Below are 21,924 nucleotides of genomic sequence, written 5' to 3'. Positions count from 1 at the left end.
GGGGAAATAGTGAAAGCCTTTGTTTTCCAAGGCAAAACCATTATGTTTCTGAAAGGGCAGAAACAGGACGTACAGTAAAAACGCTGCAGCTGGTAGCATACAAGATTACAATCTGAGCAAAGATGCCACAGGCAGCATTTTCTGGTACTTCATGGTGTAGTAATGGTACATGCAGTGCCAAGTGTGTGTGTGTTGTCCGTCCAAAGCCAAGGCTGCAGCACAGTCTCTTGATGCAACATAGAACAGCATGGCCAGGAACAGATTCGTTGCATGCTTTCTTAGTGAACTTTTGATTGCTGTATATGGAGACACCTTTTACTGTTCCCAAGTTTTCCTCCACCTCCACATCCAGCTGTGCAGTTCCTCCATCTCCACATCCATCTGTGCAGTTCCTCCACCTCCACACCCAGCTGTGCCGATCCTCCATCTCAACATCCAGCTGTGCAGGTCCTCCACCTCTCTCTCCAGCTATGCAGTAAGTCACAGTCTCAGTTTAAGAAGCTACAGACTAGACCACCAATGTCCTGCCTGGCTTCTCAGGCTCCAGGCCCCTCAGACCTTGGATGCATCCCCTGAGCATTGCCTACCTCTGTAGACATTTTCTATCCCTACTGTAATGAGGGCTCAATGCAAAGAAAACATAACCACAGTTCTGCAGTTCCAAGTTCAAAAAAACTTTTCACTTAGCTGAATTCAAAGTGTCGGTAGGCCTGTATTCTTTCTGGTAACTCTAGGGGAAACTCCTTTCCCTTCCTCTTTCCATTTCCCTTAGCTGTGGACTTTTTTTCCCCCTCTTCCCCATCCTTACCCACCATCTCACCCTTTATGATCAAAGTTCTCACTACCTTACTATGTTTCCCAGGCTGGCCTCAAACTCCCAGACTCAAGGTATCGACCTGCTTCAGCATCCCAAGTAGCTGGGAGTACACGAAAATACTGCGGAGGTCCAGCATTCCCTTCCAGCCTTAAAGACAGCAATGCTGGCAGAGGTCAGGGTCTCTCACATATGCATGACATGGCTGTGACCTCCTTCCCTCTTCCTCGTCCACATTTTAGGACGCTGGTGTTTACACTAGGTTCACCGTATATACGGTCACTCTACTTTTAGATACTCTGATTGATTAGCAGCGATAAATCCACTAGCCTCCAACATCGTCACAGGTTCCAGAGACTAGAACGATGTCATCGCAGGAGGCCATTACCATGTCCATTATATACCACAGTCTCCAGTGCCATTCAGAGCACGCCGCCAAGCGGCATACAGGACTGCATGTAACATTCCAAGGAATATTTCTTCCCTCGAAAACATCATGGGTCTCCTCCTCCTTTTACAAAAGAAAGTATCCTGCCAATCATCTCCACACAGCGAGATCGTCACTGATGAACAAGCTCCCCTCATGGTCACCATAAGCACTGGGCAATCGGCGCATCGTACAGAGGCACTGAGAAAGGCTTAGGTGTGAGGGCTAGCGGTCAGCCCACACTCAGCGCGCCACATTGCTCTCTGGGTTACAAAGGGATCATGCCCAGAGGGAATAGGCTTTTTCTAACACACCTGTCCAGGAGTGACACGCAGAATAATCCAAGCTTTTTCCCCTCACGCACCATCCTCTAACTCCTCAGCACGGAGCCCCAGACGTCCTATTTATTGTGATACGTTATACATATTTACCATTATAACGCTTGTCAAAATACACCAGCCTCGGTGTCCTCTCAGTTGCCTAGGGACCTGAGGTGCAATTTTTTCCATGTGTATTTAAATAAACTTCCATTAGTACTTGTCAAATTGTTCCCGTTTCTCTGCATCACACTGTTCACTGTTTCTGCAATGAGGCTACAGAGTATATCTGTATCCATGGCTCCATAATAGGCGCTGGGTACAAATGGTGCCATCTGAGGAAACAGTGATGGCTTGCATCAGTAACCTACCAGGTAACAAATCTGCTTTCCAAATGGGTGTGGCCTAGTGCTGCTCACTTGGCAATGGAACTCACTGTGTAGTTAAGTCTTATGCGAATCAAGAAAATGTTGAGAGATAATTAGGGAACTCGGGGAAAGATGCTCCTTCAACTCAATAATGTTTGTAAGATTTATTTTTACAATTTAATTCTCTGTGTGTGGTGGGCGGGTGCCGTGTCTGAGGAATCCAGGAGAGGGCATCAGAGCCCCTGGAACAGGAGTTAGAAGCCAAGTCTTCTCCAAGTTCAGTTAGGAGCTGTGTGGGCTCCTGACTGATTAGCAGTTTCCCCAGCCCCAAGTTGGTGAATTTTTAACAAATTTGGTTCAGTGTGTAAAATGCAAGTGGTTTGGAGGGCTGGTGTCCTTCAGAGCCAGGCTACTGGTCTCTAATTCCTGATTAACCTTGCCCGACTTTGAAGGTCTCCTCCCCTGTGCAATGGGAGCACTGTCTCTTAGAGCAAGTGTTGAGAGGACCTGGCAAGTCAACGCGGCCAATAAGAGGCTTTTTGGTGGGGAGGCTTGTGGGGGAGGGGCTGCTTCTCTTTTGTCTCTTTTAGAGTGACAGGCATTCTCTCTGGACCAAAACAGGTTCCTTTGCGGCAAGGTCAAGTTCCACAAGATTCACGTGATAACCCTGAGTTCACAGAGCCAGGCCACAGGAACGGACGGTGTCGTGGGGGTGGAGGAATAAAAGAGGAATCCATTGCTGGCTCGGTGGGTAAAAGACCTGATGACCAGAGTTTGAACCTCAATCCCACAGCCCAGCATGGTGACTCAGATCTGTAATTCTATCACTCCTTAGCCGAGATTGAAGGTGGAGACAGGAGAATCTCCTGGTATCTCATGGGCCAGCTAGCCTAGAATACACAGAGAAGGAAAAAACAAGAGACACGCTGCCACAGCAAGGCAGGAGAGAACTGACACCTGAAAGCTGTCCTTTGACCAGTGAGGTGTGCCATGTATGAGACTAAACACGAACATACACATACACACATCATACACATCACATGCATACCATACACACACATACATACCATACATACACACATCATACATATCACATATACATACACCACATACACACATCATACACACCACATACATACCATATACACATATATACCATACACACATACCATATACACCGCATCACACACATGCCATACATGTGCACATCATACACGCCACATACATACACCACACCATACACACACATCACACACACATCATATAGACACATCATACATATCACACACATCATACAGACTACATACGCACACATCATATACATCATACATATCACACACATCATACAGACTACATACGCACACATCATATACATCATACATATCACACACATCATATATATCACACACATCATACATACCAAACAAACACAAATAAAATGCAGATGTATTTTAAAGAAAAGAAAGAGAAATCCCGGAGAAGAGAAGTCTGTCTTCAAACCACTGAGAGGACATAGGGAAGGGTCACTGGTACCTACAACTGCTTCTGTGGACAGAGATAGACCTATAGCCAAGAGATATGAGGAGGAACTTGTCTGCTCAATAAAGGAATTGTTGGGCTGAGAGCTAACCAGGCTGGCCCAGGCCATCACTTGGGCATGGGATAGCAGGGGCCTGGGAAAAACAATCATTGTGATCAAATTGGCTAGACTTGGATTAGGATATGAGGGATGCACACCCTTGGGTGTGCCCGTGAAGGCAGATCCAGAGAGCAGTTAACTGAGGAGGGAATGTCCCTTAAATGTGGGTGGCACAAGAGCTGGAGGCCTGAGAAGAACGAAAGGAGGAACAGAACTGAGCAGGCTGCATAGGCATTCCCCTTGCTCTGCTTCCTGATGGCCGAGGAGCAAACAACTCGGTTAGGCCACCTGCAGCACCCTCCCTCTCCATAAACCTTCTGAAGCCCCGTGGCAAAATAAATCCTTCCTCTTTCTAAATGGTTCTGTCAGGTAGTCACACACTTAAGCACACATAACTAGTACAGGATGTGAGAGTGCAGTGGCCGGCTTGTGGAGGTTCTTCTCGGGACCTCTGAGTTCCTCCCACCTGGGAGAAGCCACAGAAGTGACCTTGGGCTCTCTGGCAAGGGTCTTCACAGACTATACTATCACCTGCCACCAGGGAGCACAACTGCTCCGAAAGAATCCATAGTTATGGGAGCTTTACAAACCTAGCTGAAAGGCCTGTGGCCAATCTCAGCCAGAAGACTACTACCCACGGTGAATTAAGAGCTTATCCGATTGTTATCACAGTCTAAACACATTGCAAATATGGGGGAAATGTTAGATAAATAAATAAGGGAGGGGGGAAAGGAAGGAAGGAAGGAAGGAAGGAAGGAAGGAAGGAAGGAAGGAAGGAAGAAGGCAGGCTAAAAGAAGCAGTTAGTTAAAGTGTTGGGAAGAAAACTTGTTTGAAATGCAAGAAAGAGTTCCAGTCCCTAATGTCAGCACTGGGGAGATGGGTTGGGAGAGGTGGGTCCCTGGGGCTCACTGGTCACACCAGTCTAACCTGATCAGCAAATAAAGAGACCTTATCTCACAAAACCAAGGTGGATGCCACCTGAGGAGAAACCAGGTTGACCTCTGGCCACCACATGTTCGTGCAAACACATGCATACAGAAAACAAACAAAATAGATTTTTGGCTCTGCAAGGAGAAGCAAAGCCGTGAACAGGACGGGCTGATGCTGTGGAGTGGCTGACCTGCAGCTCTGAACACGGGACAGCAGTGTCTGTGGGCCCAGTTTTCACAACTGGAATGACATGGAACAGAAAGGATCTCCAAGCTTGCCACTGGTGCCCAGTGGGTGGGCACACCTGTAATCCCAGCACTCAGGACACAGAGGCAGGAGGATTACTCTTAAATTCCAGGCCAGCCAGACCTTGTCTCAAGCAAACAAAAGCAGGGCACTGCAGTCCTTACTGTCAACTCTGGGTGGGGTTACCTCCACTGCAGTCAACTGGGTGAACAAAACAACGGCCAAATGCGCCTGGGGTTAGACTTCCCTGAGAAGCCCGGTGAGGAAGAGGGCAAAGCGTCCTTCCCAGGACCCGAGCCAAGCTGTCCACAGTGGGCTCCCATTGTCTCAGTCATTAATCATCGGAAGGCCTGTGCCTGGGACTGCAGTTCCAAGAAACCTCAAAACCTCCATACAGGAAAAAAGAAAGGCAAAAAGTCTACAAGTCTTCCTCTCCAAAGGAGCCCATAGGGAGTTAGCTCAGCAGTTAGCAGCACTGGCTGCCCTTGCCGTGGACCCACGTTCAGTTCCCAGCATCCCCATGGTAGCTTAAAACCACCGGCCTCAGTTTTAGGGAACTGACACCCTCTTCTGACCTCCGTGGGCACCAGGCATGCATGTGGTGCACACCGGAACAGGCAGGCAAAACATTGACACGCACAAAATAAAGTCTAAAAAGGAATAAATAAATTTAAGCCTACAGAGGCAGGCGGATCTCTGTGAGTTCGAGGCCAGCCTGGACTACAAGAGCTAGTTCCAGGACAGGAACCAAAAAGCTACGGAGAAACCCTGTCTCGAAAATCCAAAAAAAAAAAAAAAATTTAAGCCTACAACTTCAGTCCTACAAAACACATGAAGAATCCTCCTACTGCGTGTAACAACCGAGCGCATCAGCAGTTGGACCAGGAGCCAACCCTGAGGAAACGAATTCTAGGAAGCAGCCTGCAAACATACCCAAGCGTGCTGAGGATGTTTGAGTCATGAATGAAGACTCAACTCTGTCACACAAGCGTACTTTCGAGCTGCACACACAGCTCACTGCTGGAGCAGCTACCATTGGCTGAGCCCCCCACTCAGAGGACCAGGAACACGTGTGCCTGGTCCCCATGGCCCATTTCTACTGGGAGCTCGGGAGGTGGGGCATGGCCCTATCTCTCAGATTGAGGGCCTTTGAAGCTGTTGACTGGGCAAACATCAGCCTCTTCCTGGAATAGTTGGGGGATGGGGTATAACATCTGCTGGAGGTGGTAGAATTGGGCCCAGAGTTCTCAGTGGGGCGGGGCGGGGAGGGGGACGGTAAACATTTCCTCCAATGTGCAGACACTGAAGAACCAACCTTGAGGTTGCAGCTGCACGACGTGTCAAGATAGTGGCAGGGGCGCACGGCGGGAGGCAGGGAGTGCATTCGTTCCCTCTGGAGATATGACGGGCAACCGGGGGCAAAGAGCAAAATACAGTCCTGTTGTCAACCAGGATTGTCTGCCCCCGCGCAGTACCAGTCCCTATGGCCTGCCTGAAGCGAACTCCTTTTCTGTGAGGTCCCTCTTTAAAGGATCAGCCTTAAGCAAGTTTTCCCTGCTGGCTTAGTAGCCGTGAATAAAACAGGAAGATTTTTTTAATTTGATTTTGGAAAAATAAATGATTAAGTTAGAAGGCTCTGACCCAAGGAACGGTTTAATCCACTGATAAATTTAAACTGTGAATGGATTTAGGAGCCAGTGAAACTGGAAGGTGGGGCTTGGCTGTTAGAAGTCGGTCACCAAGGAGACGTCTTTGGGGGCTCTTGGCCCCTTCCTCTGACGGCTCTGCTCTGAACCCTGTCTGCTGTGATGTGAGCTATTCTGCCGGGTCTTCCTGCCATGGCAGACTGAAACCGTGAGTAATAAATAATGACTCCCGCTTTACACAGTTTTGCTAGGGTCTTTGGTCACAGCTAGGCAAAAGTAACTAATACACTAAGCCCTCCAATTCCCTCATGATCTGGTTTAGGGTGAGCACTCCCACACCTCACTAGCCCATTGGGGCTCAGCTCCATGTCAGGGTATTTGACTCTGGTCTTGGAGGAAATAGCCTCCGAAGCTGCATGAATTCCCTCACCTCATCAAGGGCTCTACTCTCTCGTCCCTTCACCAGAGATGGCCTCCTGTCCTATGCAAACAGCCCTCTCCAGGCCCTATCTCTGTCCTTAGGAATCAGGAAGGACAAAATGACCTCTTAAGTAAATGTTGTTCATCTAATTGGTTACCCAGAGAAGACAGTATTAGAGCCTTCTCTCCCACGGGTACCAATCCCCAAAATTAATCTCTTAGTAAGTGCAAGACCTAACTGGAAAGGGAAATTTCTAAATTTTAAAAGGAAATGGGAGAGGAGGCTTGGGTATAACTCAGGTATAAAGGGCTTAACCAATGAGCAAGCCCTGAATCCCACTCCCGGCACCACATAAACCAGGTTCCACAATGTGCTCCTACAAACCTAGCGGTGGGTAGGGAAACCTCAGAGTCATCCCGGGCTGCACAGACCCTATGTACATAAAAATGTTAAGAAGGAAAAAAATGCCTTTTAAAATCACAATGAAGGGGAAAAAATATAAAGCTCAATACTGACTATAAGACAAAAGTTTAGAGATGGGATGATATGGGAATTAAGACACTTATTCAAAAATACATGCCGCAAAGTAAAAATAAGCCACATAAATTGAATATTTTTACAATTTCATACATGAATACTGTTTTTACATCATTTTCCTTCTGTTCTTCTCCATTCATGACTTTTTCTTTTAGTATTGCTATTCACACATATGTGTACGTGTATGTGTGCGCGCATGCGTGTATATATAAGCCACTGAGTGTATTTCCTATTGTTTGGATGTACACGTGTTTAAGGCTGACCACTTAGAGCTGGATAACCTATCAGGGGGCTCATCTCCCTCTCTATGTAGGCATTTACTGCCCACAGCTCTTCATCTAGGGGTAGGACCTAGTAAAATGTCTCCTGTCCGTATCTGCGTGCTGGCTGGCAGCAGGTTTGCTGGTCCTCTGGCTCGTATAAATTAGTCACATTTTAAAGACAGAGATAACTCACAGAAGTCCAGTGTTTAGTATCTGAGTGGAATAAAAAAAACAAGGTCTATGCCCCGTAGAACAGGAAGCCAAACTACAACATCGTACGGCAGAGAACATCCAAAGCTTTTATTCACTAGTGTGAAGGACATTCACTTTAAACAAGGCACAGGGGTTCCAAGAATTAAAATCTTCGTTCGTTCCAAAAATTAAGAAAGCTCTGGAGTGCTACAGTCGCTCCTGGGAGGAAGTGACATCGAACCAGAGACCTGAAAACTGAGAAGCCTTCAATCAAGAAGCTGAGGGAAGAACTTCTAAGAACTCCGTGTGAGGAGGCCTTGAGCTGGGAGGAACCTAGAGAAGGGCCATGTGGCTAACCAACCGCAAGAGACAGTGTCGCACACTGTCAGAACGAGGTGGGGAGATGGGACTGCTGGTGACAGGCCTGTCTTAGCCTGTCCCTTCTTAACACCTTATTCCCCATCTCACAGTGTCAGTAGTCAGGGACATGAGACCTGAAGCTTATCCAATCATTCAGCTGTAAACAATGGAATCCTGGTTTTGTTTGTTTTTTGTTTGTTTGTTTGTTTGTTTAGCAAAATGAATAGAATTGAAAGGCATTGTGCTAAGCCCATAAGATGAATACCACATGATCTCTCTTCATACACGGAAGTTATGAAGCTAGGTGCCAGGTACACACCTATAAACCTAGCACTCAGCATGCTGAGGCGGGTGGGTGAAGATTTTGAGACCACCCTAGGCTACAAACATTCACTAAAAAAGAAAATATCAAGTAGTCACATGATGTGGAATCATGATTTCGAGAGTTTGGAAACAGGGGTCTTACAAGACGAAGGGAAACTGAATTTCAGGTTTAATCAATACGTGCATGAGTTGGACAATCACACTGGACCTCATTAATATGCACAATTAATACATGTGAGTCAAAGTTAAATGTTTTTAAATTCCAAAATCACAAATTCAAAACAGTTAAGCCTGATACAAGTGAAGAACCCTGCCACAGGACCAAGCCAGACTTGTAGTAATGGGAAGAGCGGCAGCAAAGGACCCTGGTATGACTGTTCCTGTAATATCTCTTCACAGAGAGTGTATCTCCCATGATGACTATTAGGAAGTTCTGGTTGGAAACCTTGAATCTCTGTAGTGTCCTGTGCTTCCACAACCCTCTGGAGGCACTATGTCCCGCCTGGCTTTCTCTATCACATCTAGTGGATTTGGTGGGTTTTGTTGTCTGTTTGATGGTTGTTGATACTTTGGGTGTTATTTTCCCCTCCTGGCCTTGTGACCAAAGCAGGAAACAAGAAACTCAAGCCCTGTCCCCTTCCAAATCTGACAATGAAGTAGATGCTATGTATTGTGCATCTGTGTTCATGCTATTCTATTGTGTGTCTACGTTCATTCTGAAATTAAGGTATACGAAATAAGGAGATGAACACATACAGAGATATAGTCATCACTTCCCGGCTTCTTGGCTAACACCGAGTGCTGAGATACGTCTCTATAAATACAAGGACAAGCTTCTTGAGGAAGGCGCTGATGCTTCCGTTTTCTCCCACCTTATCCACTAGCCATATGGCAAGTCTTGTGCTCATTAAAACTGGGAAGGACTGAATGAGAGAATGGCGAATAAATGGCTGTTGCTCCACCCAAGGGCCTGGTCATTTATTTGTTTCTCAATATCTATTGAGGACCTACTATACTTAAAGTTGAGTGCCAGAAAACAATAAAAAGCAAGGCATACTTGTCCAGGAAACTGGGGTAAAGGGGGCTTTGGTATAGACCCAGGTCCTGAGGCAAGGTTCAGGAACATACCACTGGAGCTGAGCTGGTGGGTCAAAGGGAAACTGGGAATATCTCAGGCAGTAGAATCTGAGGTCCCTGCACCACTGTTTTTTTGGAACTTGAAACCAGACTGGAGGAGAATTATGAAAACACAAGTACTTCCTTACCACCTGACTGTTCCCTGGCCCTTCACCTCTTGTTTAACACACCCTATAACCACCCCTCTAGGCTCTAGCCAACATGGAACCAGGAACTGAATCTCTGGGCAAACTGTTGAGTTCCGAGGCTGGCACCCCTTCCAATCAATCAGAATCTCCAACAGTGAACACCAATCCAGCCTACAGTGTGCTGAGGCCTTCCCAGCTCTAGGCCCCGTCTGCAGCTTCTTTTGCAGCAGCCTGACACATGAGGAGCTGAGAAGTCAAGCCCTAGGAGTTCTGTTGTTTTGACCGTGGAAACGAAGGGGTCGGTCATTGCATCTACACCTTTAAGAACCACAACATTCTTGTGTTGATTTTTGGTAGGTTATTTGGTTGCCACTTTCTGTTAGTGCAAAGGCAGAATTTAGCTTCTAAGCTTATGCCTCTGGAGGAAGCAGGGCAAGGTTCAACCTGTCTCAAATTTGATAACATCAGCAGAGTTCCTCTTTACCCCCATCTTAAACCAGGAAACAGCCATACACAGCCTCCACGCAGAACACCGGTGATGGCTTTCCTTAAGGCAAACATCAGCTAAGGCAGATACACATGAGAATGACATCATACTTGGAGCCACTCACTAATACAAGCAAACTCTGACTCTCACAACGAGAGTGAGAAAGCCAATCTTTCCCCATGATGACTCAGTGATTATATCAAAATATAGTTCCCATACCTTATTTTCTGCCATAAAACATGACTCTGCTTTCTCTGTTCTTAGAGAGACCGAGATGCTTGCGGATAAAAAGCTGAAGGAGCCCACCTGAAGACAAAATTTTTAAGTCACAAGCAGACACCCTGATCTCTAACGCTTGGCGAAACACACTGTGAATTTCCATTTAACTTCCCTATTTCGAAAGAGCTCTAGGGAGATATTTGAACCGAAAGCTGAAGGGTAGGCATGAGGAAAAGATCTCTGGCAAATGGGAGATGCTAGCAAGAGCTAGCTGATGGAGGGACCTGTTGACTCCATCCAGTATCCAGATTGTTCTGTAGACCATGTGGGGCTGCAGGACTCATAGGGCCTGCCCTGTCAGCTTTGCCTTAGAAGAGGCTCTCTTCTTAGTCTGAGTGGGAGAGGAAAAGGGACTAAAGGCAGAGGGACTAGTTAGGCAACACTCTTACGTAAATTGAGCAAGAAGTACCAAACACTGAAAACACTAAACACCACATAAAGTGCTGTGGGGGAACCCAAAGAGGTTCCAGGAGCCAACACCTGCAAGACTTACTCACTGCTCCCAGGGATCTTAGAAGGTGGAGGGTGGAGACGGCCTCCTGCATTCCACAGCTGGCATGTCCACAGCAGAATGCAGGAGGAGAAACAGGTTTGGAAAGGAAGTTAGTAGCTGCCTTGTCGACGCTCGGAGTTGATCACCCGCGTAGGATGCCCACATCAGGTGAGCAGGTGGGTCTGGCACCAGGACAAAGGGCTGGCCTGGGAACAACATAAACATTTCTCAGTGACACTCCTGTCCCCACTTAATGAATTTTTTAAAAATAGACATTGGAGAGGTAATGCGCTCAAACCTGTAGAGACTGCAGCTGTGGATTTTATCAAGCACTGTCCTGCCTGGAGGCGGGAAGGAGGCACAAGTCACTTCCTGGGAGAGGCAGGAAGGGATGTGCCTGCAGGGACCTGAGACTGTGGAACCCCACCTCTGCAGCCCCACATCCTCACAGACAAACCGCTGGGGGGGAGAATGAAACACCAGCTCAAGAATCACGTTTAAAACCTGCTCATTATTTCCTTAGACAAGCCACTTTCCCTCTCAGACTCGGCAGAACTGTAAAGCAAAATTGCACAGATGGCCCCATAATTCCAACACACACAAATAAGAAACTTATCTCTCTAATTCTTTCTTTATTTTGAAATGTTTTTTCCCTTGCAGAATTGGAAATCAAATCGAGGGCGTTGCTCTTCCACAAGTACCTAACATAACCCTCAGCCGTTTTCTTAACCCTAAGGACTATTTCTTTTCTAAATACTTTGTTTTCTTGGTATATTACACATATTCATTGTAAAATATGGACCAGGCAGTGGTGGTGCATGCCTTTAATCCCAGCACTCAGGAGGCAGAGACAGGTGGATCTCTGTGAGTTCAAGGCTGGCCTGGTCTACAGGTTGAGTTCCAGGACAGGCTCCAAAGCTACAGAGAAACCCTGTCTCAAAAAACAAACAAAAAAAATTAGTAACAAGAGAGAGAGCTCAAAAGAGAAAATCAAAATAATTCCAGCAACAACCAGTAAGAGATGGCACCCTAAGGCCTTGCTGATTGCCTCTGACCTCTAACTGTGCAGGTATTCTTGTGTCCCGCTCTCTGCCCTCTGCAGAGAAATGGAGAATGACATTCAGAACAAAGCATATCTGCCGCCAGTGAGACAGAGCTCAGTGCTGCACAAAATTCCACCGACCCTCAGAGCAACACCGCAAGGGAGAGAGAGAGACCCATGTCTCCATTTTACAAGAACACCGAAACAAAGCAGTTTCAGGAACCCACGGCCACAGGAGCAGTAAAGAACAGCCCAGAACCGCAGGCAGCTTTCTGTGCTGTCTTCTTTTATAACATCTGTTCACGTCACCTTGAACTTTTCAAATACTTGCAGGCCACACTCTTACAAATGGCCTCAAGCTCTTGCCCACATAGTCCCTGACCGATCTGCATTCTGTCTTCGCTGTTGTGGGAAGGGCTATAATCATCTTCCTCCTGTGTCATTCTCTCCACTCAGCAAATTCATAGACGTTGAACGCGCTGGTCAAAGGGTTTGTGCATCCTCAGCACAGTTGACAAATAATATCAACACAATTGGATGGACCTTCTTCCTTTTACAGTTTATAAGGGCTCCGCTTGTTTGCGAGCCTGTTAATGTTGAGAAGTGTCTTATTTGTACTGCGCGTCATTCACAACTGAAGCTAGGAATGAAGTTCATGATTCCTGATGAAGTGGAAGGTTGTTCAAGAGTCATTGACCATTCCGCAACTCATGTGAATCAGCGTTTACACACCTTGGGGGCTGGGAAAATTAAGGGCAGGTGATCTGAGAGAAAGACAGTTCATTTCATTCACCTACCAACAATAAAAAGGCAATCACTTCACTCATACAGGGGATGTTCTAAACTTTCTGTGTATTAAAATGAATACAAACCAACAATTACTGAGCACCTGTAGTATATTGAACACTTGCCCTAAATACCATAGGAACTACAAAAGGAGACACAGCATCATCACCCCAAAAATTAAAAAAAAAATAGTTGGAAAAGGAAACAAAACAGCCATACATGAAGGTGTTTTAAACTTAATTGCCCTCTCATCTTGTCTTTCATGGATTGAGTTTCCACCTCCTATTTGGCCTGGTTGGACCAACCTTCAACCACTGTTGTTAACCGTGTGTCTCTGTTCACATCACCTGGGAGCTCGGGGGCAGGGATGGCATCTTACTCATAGCGACGTCACATCAGGTCTGTGAGTGGTTTCATAACGCCTTCCTAATTACTCAGTGATGCACACGAGGGACGGGTTGTCATGTCCTCAGCCCACTCCCATGTTATTAGTTCAGTGCACACCCGAGAGCACAGGAGCATAGGCCAGATCCCCAGACATTATGTGATAGCAGTAGACATCAAATTATCGTCAACGGCACTAACCCTCCGTCGGCCTAACCCCTGCACCTTGCAGAGTCAGGGCATTCCCATCTGACAGCTCTTGACGCTGCAGATTCTGAGGGATTAAGAGTTCTAGTTTTGACTGCTTCTTATCACTTGTTGATGTCCACAACTCCCTGCCTTGCTTGGGAGTCCTAGAACACGTGATTATCACCAGAGTGCTTATTAGGAAAGGAACCCTCGGACCAAGTCCACTTCACTACCCTGTGTTGTGGTAGTGTCCCATGTCCTTCCCACCCCCATCCCTCCCATCAACTCAATTTATCCAGGCATCTCCTGGCTCTGTCCCTCTGTCCTCTCAGAGCCACTTTGGCTCAGCCCCTTTGAGGTCTCTCCTTTTCTCCCAGCCATGTCTCACCTGGCCTCTGATGTGTCCCCCCCCCCCAAGTTTTCCCTTAAGTACTTACTAACGTGTTTCCTCTAGAACAAGCCTGCTAAGTAAACAATTCTAATTCAGTAAGTCCTCCACTGCTTAGAATGACAGAAACATCAGATAAGGAGGGGAGAGGAAAATGGGGGTCAAGGCAGGGTGGAAAGGACAGGCTCCTAAGGCCAGATTAGAACCCGACTTAAAAGTCTAAGTAAGGAGATGTGAAGATGCTCAGCAGTTAAGGGAACCAGGGTCCCAGAACCTACATGGTGGCTCATAACTCTATGTAACTTCAGATCCAGAGGATCTGACAACCTCTTCTGGTCTCCGAGGCCACTGTACACATGTATGTGTGCATAGATATACATGCAGGTAAAACACACACCCACATAACTTTTAGAAACAAAGAACCTTTGTAAAGGTAAATGTAGTTGCAAGCTATATACTAACATGAGTGGAAGTGGCTTTGCTCGATCACCTCTTTCTTTCCTTCTCTCTTCCACCTGAGGCCTTCAGTATCAGAGAAAGGCATCTGAAAGTTGAGACAGGCAGGTCTGTGTGCCTTGTTCCTGGTCCCCTTTGAAGACGACAAGGGCCTGAGTTTCCAGGCACACACATGCCTCACGTGTGACATCATCCCTCTTGGGTGTGGTAGATGCCCCCTCCCCCCTTCTGAAGAAGCTTGCAACAGAGGTAGCACTAAGAAGACTGTGGAAGAGGGAAGACCATCAGAGCAGAAGCCAGGTCCTAGGGGTGCGACCCTGAAGAAAGAGAAAAGCGTGGAAATATCGTGCCCCATGCCATAACGTGACTCAGCGGAAAATGAAGCTCTCTTACTGACACACTTCCCCAGGTGCCAATGTGCATCATGAGCACCCCAGACCACACCAGCCCTGCACTAGACTCCATATCCGTGTGACCTCAGAGGACATTACTAGGCATTGTGTCTTCAGTCCTTCCTCCATCCAGTCCAGGTCGGGCCTGTGTTCTCCCTGCCCAGAATCACTCTCCATCGCTTTTCATTCTATATCTTTCTATCTCTCCTTCTCTAACGTCTCCTCATATCCTATGATATGCTCTAGTTTACAGCACTTAAAAGCAAGGACAGGAGCTGGAGAACTGGCTTCATGGTTAAGAACACTTATTGCTCTTGCAGAGGACCCAGGTTTTGTTCCCAGTACCCACATGGCAGCTCACACCCATCTACAACTCCAGTTCCAGAGGACCCAATGCTCTCTTTTGTCTTCTGAAGGCATACACATGCTGTGCATGCATATATTCAGGCAAAATATTCGTACACATAAAATAGATAAATCTTTTTTTAAAAAAAAAAAGCAAGTAGAACTGGACATGGTGTGCACGCCTTTAATCCCAGTGTTCATTGCTGCAGCAGGAGGATTGTGAGGGCAAGACCAGTCTGGGCTAGACAACAAGAGTTTATCTCGAAAATGAGTGGATGGATGGATGGACCAACAGACAGACAGACCAATGGATGGACCAACAGACAGACAGACCAATGGATGGACAAACAGACAGACAGACCGATGGATGGACGGACAGACAGACAGATCAAATACTTCAGAACTTCCCTTTGTGTGGGTCCCAAAGAAGAAGATGGAATGACAGAAGGGAGGTTGGGCACTTGGGGGCTGGCCCCAGTGTGATTCTGACCCCAGTCATCTGGAAAACTGTTCCACGGATCAGAGGCCCCCATTTAAGGTGCTCTATGGATCAAGGCGCCTCTGCTCAATAGTCTTTGAGTGATTACACTAGCTCATAATGGAGCTCCAGTAGCGGCGAGGGGAAGGGGGGGGGAGGCACTTCATCTTGTGCACCAAAAGACAAATCAGCATTCCCACTATTGTTCCCTTTCCACTTGAATGGCCTTCTCACTTGGAGCCCCTCCTGCTTTGGGAGTTTCTCGTTCCCTTTCACTTACAATTAACTTCAACAGAGGTGGCTGACGCGCTCAGCCCTGGAGTCTATGGGCTTCGTTCTTCGTCATCCACAGCTCCTGATCGTGGGGTCACAGTAGCTGCACCCACTGTTTTCTGTCTGCTGCTACAGCCCCAACCCCACTTCTCTTCTAAACCCACACCTGCTCTCCCCAATTCACCCGCCTCAGTTTACCAGCTCAGGCCACCGCTGTCTGAACTCATAATCACTCATGGCAAGGCCAACACCCACCACTGTCAGATGCACTGGAGAAATCCGCTTCAGTCAATCTTATTGCTCACTCTCTCTGCCTTGAAGCTGCCCACCCCCTAGGAACTATAACGCTCCTTTCTCTGTCACTGTGGGGCTCTCTTGGACACTTCATCCACTTGCTGTCAATCAGCCCATATACTGCAGCTTTTTTGTTTCTGAACAATTGCACACCCTGTTAAAGGTTTCCTTGCCAGCTCTAACTCCCGGATTTATACATCCAGTTTGGAAATCCCTTCCTGTGTGACAGATTCGCATAAGCGACTGTAAGCTGTACATCCCTGTCATACTTGCCAAGGTCACCTCAAACTGAACTACCTTGTAAGGAACTCACAGTCTCCACGCTGGCCCTCACCGTGCTCCTCCTGGGATCTCTGTCTTACTCAGAGACACCACTCACTACTCACCCATCCAGGCAAACCAGACACCCTGAGTCATCCTGCGCTTCGCCTTCTGTCCCGCAGCCTACCGCTAAGATCCACTCTCTGAATAGCCTATTCTTTTCAGCCCGTTCCAGTCTTCCGCTCTCCCCTGACTATTTCGTCATCTCATCTGGAGTGCTGCCACAAGCTCCTCATTAGAACCCCTGGTTCCAGAGTTACTACTCCTACACCTATTTCCCTAAACACAGTTGCCAAGGTGACCATCTGACCCCAGACCTGGAAATGTCATGTCCTTGCTTTCAAAACTCCCTATTGTCATGGGCGTGACCAGGTGCCCATTCATTCTCCGGCACCAGCACCAGCCTCTCTTTGTCCCGAACATTTACCTGTCAGTCATTCCCCGCTCACACCGTGCTCGTCCACACTGCCACATGTCTCTCTTCAGGGACACTGTCCTTTCTCTTCCATCCTTCAAAACGGCCCATCTACTGTCTGTTCTAAGAGGCATCACAGCCCTTTCCTTGCTCTCCTGAGACCTTCTCTGCTAAGCTCTACCTCAGTGTTGGTCTGCTATTTTGAAATTACCTCTTGATGGACCTGTGTGCCAACATCAAACCAAAGGCTACTGAAAAGGAGGATTTACCAGGGAATATATTATGCCCTCAGAAATGTGAAATTGAGTAATTCTCACAGCAAGGATGTGAGGTGGTGTTGTTACCCACGAAGAGACTGAGTCTCTGCAGAACAGGGTGCTTTCAGGTCTAACCTGGGAAACATGAACTAGGCATGAAGTTAGAAATGAAAGTGAGATGCCAGGGCCTGGACTCGGGAAGATGGTCTTGATGAGGGGTCTGATGAAAAGAAGGAAGGAAGATTCTAGCAAATGAGAGGATGTAGATTTGCGACCTTGGCATTGTTGGTTCCCTTTCTTTTTCTTTTTTTTCTTTACTTCTTTCTTTCAAGACAGATCTTTACCATGTAGCCCAAGCAGGTCTGGCACTTGTGATCCTCCAGCCTCAGCCATACGATACAAGCACGTGCCACCGTATCCAGCGAACCTTGTTGTTTCTAGGCAGAACCCGGAGACACTAAACTACCAGACCAGGCCTACTCACCCCTAACTCTGCTAGATGCTGCCGGCTCTGATGCAGGCAGGGAGCCCACAGATATCCACCACTCTGAATCACAGCCACCTTCTCCCTCGCTCCTTACTCAACCCCTGCTTGCTGAGTGAGAAGACAATCACGTCTCTGACACAAGGAGATTCCTAGTACAGCTCATGACAGAGAGTGTCTGCAGATTCGCCAGGTGGTAGAAGATACACGGGGACATGTGCAGACAAGAGACACCAGCCTCCTACTTTTTTTTTATTTTCAAGACAGGGTTTCTCTGTAGCTTTGGAGCCTGTCCTGGAACTAGCTCTCGTAGAACAGGCTGGCCTCAGACTCACAGAGATCCGCCTGCCTCTGCCTCCCGAGTGCTGGGATTAAAGGCATGTACCACCACCACCCGGCTTTCTCCTCCCTATGTTCCAGCAGCCTCCCTGTGCCACAGGAAGACAACAGAGGGGGCCAAGGCAAAAGACTTAGACATGAGACAAGCCCAAGAAAGCTGAAGCCCAAGACTAAGAAAACGCAGGCAACAGTGTGATCACAACAGCAGCAGGAGAGGTAGAGTCGACGACCCCGCACCTACACCCCTTCCTCCCGAGGTCCTACGGTGCCTGCTTCTGCATGAGGAAGTCAAGGATATTAGGTTGGAATAATTCCAACTAAGAAAAACTGAAACTATCATCTTAGTCTATGAAACATAAAAGACGGCTGGGAGTGGCAGGTAACCGGGGAGAATGATAAGGTTCCCCTTCTCTGGTAAACTCCAAGCCAAACATGGGTGAAGAGCCAGAGGTTTGTCTGCCCTCAATTCAACGGCAACCGAGTCAACGTCTCACTTCCTCAAGCTACATTTTATGCTTGCTTTAAAACCCATGGTCCTAGGGGCAGAGAAGGTGTTTCCTGCTGGGGCAAAGGGAATAACCACAGATTCCCAAGGCCTGCAAACAGTCCTGCCTACATTCTTCATTTGCCAGTGGAGACTTTGAGAGACTTGCCCACCCCCTTCAGATAATGGCCTTTTGTTGACCGGTTCACAAGGAAGTGGACTCTGTTGTCCTCCTTTCTCCCCTCCCCTTAGCCAGTTCCACCCCATGACAGCTGCAATAGAAGGCACCAGCAGGGTCAGCCACCTCCGGTTGTCTGTGAGGAGTACATGCAGTCCTGACTCACCTTTCCTTGCTCAAGAAGGGAAAGAAGCCTGGGAAACTTGGGGTCCCCCTCCAGAGAAGGAATGGCAGCTTGCAGGCACTGACTCGGAAGACTCTCTCCTATAGTAAGAAGAAAAAAAAAACCATCATTGAGTATTTTCTCCTTGCATTTATTATCTCATTAAAAGTTCCCAACAAACACACAGTGGGACATCCCATTGTGCCCATTTGGTAGAGGAAATAGGACCATGAGCTGCTTGGAGCTCACACAGGTAACAAACGGAACCACAGAGACACAAACACACACCTTCTCCACTTCAGAGATCTGGCTGAGACCAAGCACTCAGGAGCCACCCTTCTTCCTTAGCATGGACGATGATGGTGCTCCTGGTATCAGAAACTCCTCGTTCCCATCAGAGTGCGAGCCTCCCAAGGCTAGAAACCACTTTCTGATGGTGTCTTGGGAGTGATAGGAAGAACACAATGCGGACTAACTGAAGCATATTTAATATGTGGGATTTATTGTGAAATATTTATATTTCACCAGCTAATATCAAATACTATTTTTCCTCTACAGCGAGGTTTCGTGATCTCAGAATTACTGACATTTTAGGACAAATCTGTCTTTATCAAAAGGATTGCTCTGTGTTCTGAGACACCCTGACCTCTATCTCTTAAATGCCAGTTGTACCCTCAGACGCCCCCATACATGACAGCCTCAAATATCCCCAGACATTGCCAGATGCCCCATCGGTGGGGGAAAAAAAGACACCCTTACAATTGAGCACTTCTGCTCGAGAGTAAACAAATAATTGAATAAAACAGCAAGAAACTGCTTCCGTCTCTGCTCAAATAGCCATTACGGTAGTTAGTCAGCGAGAATTCCTGTGAGCCTTCACCAGCGCCCAGAGCACTCAGAAAGCCCAAGACAAATCTTCCCATTGTCCCAGACCAAACAGGGAATTTCACAGCGGGGATGTTACCAGCTAGAGGGACTCTGTAGTCCATCGGCCTGGGTTCAAATCCCAGTGCTTGTCCCAAGTCACTTTCCATAAAGAAGTGGAACAGAGATAAGCTCCAAACTGTCATCCCTGTCCCCACCACCTCCTCCCGTTTGTCACCAGACCCTTGAAGCCATTAGGAACATCTGGCTTGTTTGGGTCTTTTCCTACCATCCAGAAGGTGACCGTGAACTAAGTCAGCATCTCTGGCTTATAGCATAACTATTGATATACCCATCATAATAAACTAGCATATTATCTTTCATGAAATTGTATTGATGCCAAAAGTTGATAGTATAGTTTTTTGTGTTAATTCTAAAAATTTGATCTAACATTAACTGTTTCCTATTGGTAAATTATAAATGAACTATGTGAATCAGTACATCTCCATCTGACATCTATCATAGTCTCAAGATAAAAATATTTCATTAAAATGTCTGTATCCTTGTGTGGCTATAGATAGATAGATAGATAGATAGATAGATAGATAGATAGATAGATAGATAGATAATAGATAGGTGTAGATAGATATATATAGATAATAGATAGGTGTAGATAGATAAATATAGATAGATAGATAGATAGATAGATAGATAGATAGATAGATGGATAGATAGATGATAGATAGTCTTATGTATTCCTTGTGTACAGGAGGATGACCTTGAACTTTTAACCCTCCTGCCTTACCTCCCAAGCAGTGCTGGGACCATAGGCCCGCACCACCATGGTCAGTTTATTTATTTGCTTAGAATCAAACCTAGGGCTTCTTAAGGAAGATCTCTACCAACTGAACTATATCCTCAGCCAGAATGTGTAATGATTAGTCAAAAATGTTATGATATTAATGAGTAAAGATAGACATGGATTATATGGTGATGTTTATAAAAAGCAATGCTTTAAGTGCATCAAAAACTATGTTTTAAATAAACATTTATTTTAAGAAATTATTAAGTATTTTATGTTATTTAAAAAACCTATTGTTTAGGTAGTAATCTTCAACCAAAGGACATGTTCAAAATATGACTGTTGTGCAATATTAGTTTAAGATGTATTACATTCATTTTTGCTGTGAAGCTGTGTTACTTTGCCTGCCTAAAACACCTGATTGGTCTAATAGAGAACTGAAGGGCCAATAGCATGGCAGGAGAGAAATAAATGGGGCTGGCAGGCAGAGAGAATAAAAGGAAGAGAGAAGAGCAAGAAGCAAGAAAAAGAGGAGAGGAGGCCACCAGAGGCCAGTCATGGAGTAAGAAGGGAAGAAAGACATACAGAATAAAGAAAGGTAAAAAGCCCAGAGGCAAAACGTAGAAGAAGAAAAATGAGTTAATTTAAATTAGAAAAGCTGGCTAGAAACAAGCCAAGCATTCATAAGTGGAATAAGTTCCAGGGATAAGTCTCCATGTATTTATTTGGGAGCTGGGTAGCGGACTCCCAAAGATTATATATATATATGACTTTTAAATCTGTCTTTCTCAATATTTGGGGAAAGAGTGCTACCAATAAATTTGAAGTTAGTGTATCAGTAACAAATGACACACACAGCAGGATCACAACTGTGCACATGTGACAGGAAAGTAGATACTGTCCTCTGTTCTGGCTTGCAGGGGAGATAAGCTGCCACACACAGTGACAGCATGTAGGTGCACCTACACAGTGTTAGATCAGCACCTAGGAGAAATCACAGTTGATAAATAGCAATCACTCGCAGCTTGTAAGTCAATAAAATGAATCTGAGGGTCCTCCTGTGGTTCAGTTCATCAGATGATACTAGCAAAGATGGTTTGGGGCTGGGCTCAGGGCTAATTTTCATAGCCAAGTTGGGTTACCACTTGTAAGTGTGTGTACGTGACATCATTTACCTCATGGGACCAGGGCTTCTCTCTCTTCTTCTCCCAGAGCCAGCAACAGCACCAAACACAGAGACATTTGGCGAACACTTGACACGTAAGTCCCATTCTTCCCTTGAGTCCCTTACCCTTTCTTACCTTTCTTCTCCCGATACCCTTACTTTGGTACTTTTTAATCTGGTTTTTCTCGAAGATATTCAAACACCACCTGTCCTGGTAAGGGTTTCTGTGATTAAACCAACCTGACTAAAAGCAACCTGGGGAGGAAAGAGTTTATTTCAGCTTAACAACTCACTGAGGGAAGTCAGGGCAGGAACCTGGAGGCAGGAACTGAAGCAGAAGCCATAGAGGAACATTGCTTACTGGCTTGCTCTCATGACTTGCTTGGCCAGCTTTCTTATACAACTCGGTGCTGCCT

General features: G+C 46.5%; 1 long non-coding RNA gene across 1 annotated transcript; it reads left to right on the top strand.

The window, feature by feature from the left end:
- The first annotated feature begins 6,359 nt into the window (after positions 1-6,359).
- LOC142847057 (uncharacterized) lies at positions 6,360-11,288 on the top strand. The gene is made up of 3 exons (XR_012910121.1): positions 6,360-6,596; positions 9,812-10,103; positions 10,502-11,288. It is a non-coding gene; the product is annotated as an uncharacterized LOC142847057 (long non-coding RNA).
- The last annotated feature ends 10,636 nt before the right edge of the window (positions 11,289-21,924 follow it).

Source organism: Microtus pennsylvanicus, chromosome 3, assembly GCF_037038515.1.
Source record: "Microtus pennsylvanicus isolate mMicPen1 chromosome 3, mMicPen1.hap1, whole genome shotgun sequence".
In the NCBI taxonomy this organism is placed as follows: Eukaryota; Metazoa; Chordata; class Mammalia; order Rodentia; family Cricetidae; genus Microtus; species Microtus pennsylvanicus.
This window is presented reverse-complemented; position numbering and strand designations above follow the sequence as displayed.